This window comes from Phlebotomus papatasi, chromosome 3 (genome assembly GCF_024763615.1).
Source record: "Phlebotomus papatasi isolate M1 chromosome 3, Ppap_2.1, whole genome shotgun sequence".
NCBI lineage: Eukaryota > Metazoa > Arthropoda > Insecta > Diptera > Psychodidae > Phlebotomus > Phlebotomus papatasi.
This window is the reverse complement of record NC_077224.1, coordinates 24,624,775-24,632,844: the sequence shown is the minus strand read 5'-3', so window position 1 is coordinate 24,632,844 and position 8,070 is coordinate 24,624,775.

Sequence of the window (8,070 nt, the reverse complement as noted above, 5' to 3'; positions counted from 1 at the left end):
GCAGCATATGCTGCATTGCCGCGATACAAACTTTTAACCCTGCACTAAAGTTTAGTCCATGAGGAACTTTTAAATTCAATTACTGAGACTTTCCCTGCTCTGTTCATTTTCCCTCTGACCAAAGTCACAGGATGAATGGATCAACTTGCATAAGTTTACAAGACTCTTGATGAAAGTCTTGTTTCATTATGAGATATAAAAACTAACTAGTTAACACTTTAAGGACGAGGACGAGGCTTTTTACTCATCGAAAATGCACAATAAAAATGAAACCGATGAACAAAATAAATTAAACATCATAGGGGCAGTGGGGCAATTTTGAATTGGGGCAGCTTTAAAATTGCGCTTTTTTCTTCTATTTTAAAATGGAACTATTTTTGCTATTTTGTTATTTGGAGAAGAAAAATGTTGAGATTGCCAATTTGTGGTATTTCAAAAATATTTATGGAGCAATCATCTTCCAGATGGACCCCTAATAAAATAAAAAGATTTTATAATAAGTTGTCTAAAAATATCTGAAAATAAGGTCGAAGTGAGAAAGTTTTTATTGAGTATTACACTCCTTACAATTATCCAATTAATTGATTTGAGAAATTTAAGGTTATGTTAGGCCTAACCTAAAATAAATCATGTGTTTTTAATAGGTTTCTTAAGGTAAAATATGTATATTGCAATTTTTGATTTTTACCTATCATTATTGATAAGAACTCATAAACACTTGACATCGACAAAAATGCTATATAATAACAAGTAATCTCAAACCGTAATTTAAAGTAAAATCCTATTTATAAAATAAAAAATACGTTTATTTTCAAATCAATTATGTTAACAAGCTTAGAATTTAATGTAATTTAAAATTAAGTGATTTCTTATTAAATAACAATGAAGATTAACCCTTTACGGACGAGAAGCTTTCCGCTAGGCGAAATTCAATGAAATCAAGTTTCAAAAATTATCAAATTATCAAGTTTTTTAAATTATCAATATATCACCTTCTTCAGTCAGTATTTCACTGGGAAATCTCAGCTAATTGATATATCACACAATATTACACGAATAATTAACTATTTTGCGCACACATAAACAAAAATATGAAACAGTCTAACCTCAAATCTTCGAAAATCCACTAGAGACAAATTCGGTGTTTTTTACCTTTATGGACGATTGGGTCATACACGACCCATGAAAATTATGAAGCTTTCCTGAAAATACCAAAAAAATATAATTTTTACTTTGTTGAGGAATATTATGTATAGTTATTATAGTTTCTAGTCCCAAGAGGTTTTTGCTTAAAAAAAAAATAGAAATATTAAAAATATTAAAATTTAAGCACCAACGTGAAAATTTGAAAATTCGTTACTTTTGAGCTCGAATATTTTTTATATAGCAAATGGCTGGAGATTTGCAAAAAATACTCTAGATTCCGACATCTTTCTACTTCGTGATTATGTACAAACATTAGAATGAAATATCTTCAGGTAGTCAGGAAAAATTATTTTCTATATGGGTCACGGGTGACCCAATCGTCCTTAAAGGGTTAACCAAAAATTTCTTTAAATGTCAGATTAAGAAACCTGCTAAAAGCATTCAATAACCACATATTCTATATCTAGACCAACTTTTCTCACCAAATAAGAGAACATGGTCCGCCATTTCGGAAAATGTATACTGCGAAGCCTATTATCAGAATATTTTGTCTGTACTAAATTAAAATATTACAGAAATTCTCTATGTATCTAAAAATTCATATTAAATATTTGGTTTACTATTATATATTACTTCCTGCATTAGTCGTGAATTTTAAGTAGTACTAAAACTTCCGCCTAAAGTTTCAGCACAAATATTTTGCGTATAAGTGATAACGAGTTTTTCAAAAATATTATTAGATATGAAATGGTCTTTATGAGTTTCTAGATAAAAGAATCTTTCACAAAATCTAGAATAAAATTAAAAACTAAAGCGTTTGGCATTATCAGAAATTATTTAGCATTTGGCCAATAATTATAAAACGCATGATCTAACTCCATTTCGTGACATAAATATTAGATGACTCAAATGTTTTCAATAAATAAATTTAATAATACTATAATAATAATGGTGGCATTAACCTTCCACAGAGGAACTTAGGCCTTCCCGCAAGGGGAGTTCGGAACAACTATTATTATTTTTCAATTTACAGGGATGGGATTGTCAGACCTATACCCCGTGAAATCAAGTGCAGTGAAAAATTCCTGGTGATCTAAATGGGATTCGAACACGGTACTCTTGCATCATAGAGCGAGTGCTTTACCACTTATCCCATTGAGTGCCCAAATAAATAAATTTGTAATATCAGGTGGTTCCAGATAATTTAAATTTCATTATTTAGTACATGTTTATACGATATTAACATTATAAGTTGAAATCACCATATTCTACCAACACGGGATATACGACAATATGATTAAATTGTAACAGATATATCCTGATGCGATTAATAAATAATAACATTGTATGTGTCACTAAAAGATAAATTTGAACGCAGCTTTTATGGTTTAGTTTTAATTTATAATAATGAAATTTGAAAGCTAACAAACCTTAAGTGAAAATAACATTTTAGTACATGTATGTACTAAAACAAACGTGGGTGAGCTGTATTATGGCCTCTACATATTGGGAGAAATTTTTGTCAAAAATTGCTTTTTTTAAGGAAATTCCCTGCAGCGTTGTAAGGCCTCTACACATTAAGAGCAATTTTTGTCAAAAATTGCATTTTTGACAGAATTTTGACGTTTCTGCCTACAGCACTGCATCCAATTTCCTTCAAAAAAGCAATTTTTGACGAAAATTGTGCTCAATGTGTAGACACCTGTAGGGGGAAACGTAAAATTTCTGTCAAAAACGCAATTTTTGACGAAAATTGTTCCCAATATGTAGACGCCTTTATTAATGAGAAATTTTGGAAATTATAAAGCGAACATTATAATTAAATAAAAGAAAGTTATTAAGCTCTTTCAGAAGTAAGTGCTGCATTTGTAAGCATTTGTAAGCATGCATGATTTTTGATTTAGGAATTCTGCTGTGTATTTCCAAACTGTCAATACCCAAATGGAATAAGGTGAACTTGAATAGTTTGAAGTTTGTTTATATTAACTTGCTAAATGGGTCGTAAAAAAGTCCAGCTGCGGCAAAGTCTTCCACTATTTCCTGTACTAAATTTATGGCATGTTCTAAAAAGAATATTAGTCTTATTTTCTGCACAGTTAAGGAGCTGGGTATAAATCAATGAGAAGTAGAAGAAAGAAATAGAGTGCATCATTGTGTAAAGCAGAGGCGTGCAAAATCCGTTGAAACCGAATGAACGTCAAATGAAACATGTACGTCAATGGTCAAAACGCTATCTGAACCAACTTATTTTGACGTTTATTCGATTTCAACGGTTCTTCCACACCTCCGGTGTAAAGCATTATTTTTTAAAATAAGAAGACAACTAAGTACAAAAGTTTGTTCATTAACCAATTTATCCAAATATAAAACACTTTTCTGATATATTTGTATTGCTGTCTCACTCTTCGCCCTACTTATTTTGAGTAGGGTAAAACATTTGATTTTGTGCAAAAAAAACGTTGAACGCGAAGTGCCTTATATACAAAAAGGGACAGATAATCCTAACCGGCTTATGTAGGTGAGATTCTTAACGTGAGCTAACTCGGAGTGCATGCAAATTCGATTTAGAGCTGAAATTGTGAGTCGCCATTTCGTCAGTTGGATCAGCATTTGTCGTAACTTCCTCATCGCCTCATCAGCACTTCTTCTAACACCATGGAAATACACACACTATACAAGAACTGCTGATGAGGCGATGAGGAAGTTACGACAAATGCTGATCCAACTGACGATTTAGTTATCTTGAATCAAATTCGTGAAATTATACAAATTTTGTATTTAAACCAAAATATCAAGGATTTGGATGAACTGGCACAAAAGTGATATATGGGTGAAATGTAGACCAGAATGTACTCTATAATTTTGCCGTAGAACTTAAACTCATCGATTACTCAGAAGCCAAGATAAGCGAGGTTTTTTGTTTCTTAACTCGTTTTTTCATCCAGAGTGCCCCAAGTAGTCATTTGTTGAACTTCAACTATATCAAAGAATTGTTGTATTTTGTGGGACTTTCCATTTAAAACCCTATTTTAAGTGTCTTGGTGGAGTAGAGGCAGTCAAATTGGCATCTGAGTGATTTCAAAGCGTTATTATTGGATAAATCAATTTTTTCACACTTAAACGGCAAAATCGGAGTGATAGCGTAGTCTGAGTGGAAAATGATGTATGGACGAAATGTAGAGACAAATGTGCTCTACAATTATGTTGAAGTAATCATCAAAATCGGTTCAGCGACAGTCGAGATAATTGAGGATATGTAATATTGAAATTGGTTTTTCGACTGTGGCGCCCCTGGTGTTGGTCCCACGAAGTTCAAATATTCTAGAAAGTTGTAGCATTTGGTGAGATCTTTCGTTTAAGCCCTCATTCATCAAAATCGGTCACATAGAACCGGAGATATGATTTTTTGAATTTCGTGAACTTTGACCCCTCATATCTCCGGTTCTATTGAAACCACAGCGCACTTACGCACCATTTTGGAAACGTCCTAGACTGGACTACAACATACTAAAATTTCATTAACTTGCACAATGCCGTTTTTGAGAAAAGTGACTTTGAATTTCTATGAATTTTGACGCTATCACAGCGCCACCTGTGGTGACTTTTTGAACTTCCATCTGAAAGTGCTCGTCGAGACGAAACCAAAAAGGTAAAATTTAGGTCGATATGTTAATTAGAACCGGAGATAGAGGCCGGTCAATCTTCGAACTTTGACCCCTTATAGCTCGGGTCAGAGGTTATGGATCGACTTAAGGTTTTTTTTGTTTGATAGGTATAATCAACGGCTACAACATACTAAAATTTCAGCCCGATGCACAATGGAATTTTTGAGTTATTTAACTTATAAGATTTAAAAATTTTCTTTTTAATAATAGCGCCCCTAGCGGTGGTTTTATGAACTTGCGATGTTAGAAAGGGAAGTGGCATTTCACGAGAGCTTTCCAAAAAGCCCTCATTTTTTAAATTCTGACAATTAGAACCGGAGTTATGGCCATTTTAAGAAATTTTTTTTGGACCCTTATAGCTCGGGTCAGGGGGGTCGGGGGACCTTAAGTTTGGTATTGATGGAAAGCTCTAAGGCCCAGCTATAACATACTAAAATTTGAGCCCGCTCGATGCCATAGCGGCGGAGCTATTGAGAAAAGAAAAAAAGGGGGGTCTTCAAAATGGCGGAAGGAGGGGTGGGGGGTGGGGGGTCAATGCACCAAGTTGCAATTTTCACCCGATATATAACCTTTGCCGAAAACCGCAAGTCGATATCTTTTTTAGTTTAGGAGCTATTAAGCTCCAAAGAGCGGCCGGCCGGCCGGCCAGCCGGCCGGCCGGGAACGTAAAATAGCCACATATATATTCGTAATCAGGAAGTGGCGAAACACATTTTGGCCAAGTTTGAGGTCGATCGGACGACATGAAATTTTGTTAGGATTATAGTAGGTGAGATTGTTAAGAATCTCACCTAATATTCAAAACAATATAAGTTCTATAAATGATTTGTGTTTGGGTGAAAAAAAGTGGCTGAAATTTTATTGTTCTATTTTTCTTTTATCCATCTTGGTCTCTTAATCCTTTTTCATCTCCCCCAACCCTCAAAACGGAAAAGGGAAGCCCTTATTTCGGTGAAGAAAAGAAATAACCCTTGAAAGTGTGTTGAGAAAAAGGATTTTTCTCTCGTCTCTTTAGGCAGTATAATTAGGAAACGGAAAGAGAATGTGAAGAAAAAGACCAAGAGAGGTGGTAAAATTAAGATGAGCTTTTGTTGTGCCATTGACAAGGGTAAGTTCCGATGAATTTCGCATTTCATCGTCTCTTGGGCGCTTTCTTGTGTGAAATTTATAGCATTGGGTGTTTACGGGGCAAGTGCAGGGAATCATAATTTATTGCCAAGCAATAAAATTATTATTACATTATTGCATGACGTGTCACTTTGCCAAGAAATTCCTTCGGCATAACTCCAGATGAGCAAAACTTTTCTTTTTTTTTTATAATATCCCATACTTTTGAGGAACGTATAGTACTGAATTTGCTGAGTAAACTCCATGGAATGACAATTTCAGGTCACACCCCATTAAGGGGTTATGACTGAGCAGGTTGGATTTTATTGCAATTTCAAAAGTTTTAAGAAATTTATGATACAGTGCTTTATACAGACAGCTAATAGTCTATTGTGACACCAACATATGAGAATACACTCAAGGGGTAGATAAATATGCCGCTCATGGTTCATTCGAGTGCCGATCCGCCGATCTTTTGTAAAAATTTTGCCGATCTGCACAATTTTGTGTGCATAATTTGTGTTGATCTCGTACCGGTCTACCAATTCTGCAGGATTTCCTTAGAAATTCTACGAAAGATTAGTATTTCCAGTACGGTACATTAAAATTTACCAGCTGTCTGTATGAAAGTTATTATAGTAGTTCAAACGAATGCTATACTTCATAAAGGGGAACGGATATTATTATTGTTATTAATCGTATCGAGAAGTATTACAAGGTAATTATTTTTACAATGTCAATTCTTGTATTGGAAGAATCTGCGAAGTCCTTGTAGACCGTTCAGGAGCGCCTTTCCGTGGCGTGGATTATATATATTACGTTATTAACATGTAAAAATTGTCTAAATCAGACATTCAGATCTTTGTACCGGGAGGGACTCCAACTCACAACACTGTGAGTCAAGCTCGGGAAAGATCGGGAATGGTTAATAATTTTAAATAAGTTTTTCTGTTCCTGTAAATATGAATTTTTCCCTTTCTGTCAAACAGCCACTTTGGCTTGACAGGGGGTTTTCTCTCTCTCTCGCACATGGTCTGGCCAATTAATTCTATAATCTTGTTTTTGTATTCACATATTATTATAAATCACTATGACCTATGAGAGAGATGTTAAATAAATGAATGAATGAATGAAATCCGCCCAAGAGCCTACATTCTTTCCTATTGCGCCACTGAGATCCCCAACGGATATTTAAATATGTTGCCTGATTATTCGCTAAAATCGAGCCGATTTACCGATTCTTGCTAATTAAAATGCCAATCTGTCGATTTCTTGCCAAATTTTACCGATTTGTCGACTTCTAGCTCCAGATCGGCACAATTTTGTCGATAGCCGCACACTTATCACTCGGAGAGTCACTTATTCACCACTTGAATACAGTAGACTCTCACTAATTTGGTTCATTACGGGCAACTTTAAACACTAGAAAAACAGTTAGTTGACGTTGATACATATGTTTCAAATTCATAAAGATTATTAAATGATGCAAATATCCTTAAATTTGTTGTAGATTTTATTAGTTATGTTGTTGATTTTTCTTTACTGAAGGTTTTTAATGGAATTTGCAATAAATATGAATAAGCAGATGAAGAAGTTGTTGTATTTCAAAGTTTCATGTCTAAATTTCTTGGAAATTCTGGCAATATATCGGTCCAAAATGCTCGAGTGTATCAATATTTGGTATTTAAACAGCCCCCTATAAGTCGATCTTTAGCCATTTCCTTATAAAATGAGCTAATTTTATTCGTATTCTATTAATCTTGATCATTGACTAAATAACCAGGTTCAAAAACATTTGGCCACGCCCCCCATAAAACATACTATGTAGAACGAACAGATTCTAGAATTAACACAACATTTTTCTAGGCGTCTAGCATTTTCCAAAATTCTACTAATTTAATTTTTGAAATTTTTAAGTAACGAGCCAAACAATGCGAGTAATGTAAATAAGTGGGCGGGGCTTAAAAAGAGGAGCTATTTTATAAATCCTTTTTATCATTAACATTATTGTATTTATATTTCAAATTTATGTGTATCAGAATCATAAAATGATTTCATTATTTTACGTTTTTATACAAGTTATGTCTAAAGAGGCGTGGCTTATTTTTGGAGGTGGGGAATTCAAAGTCCCACATACAGTTCAATTTATATA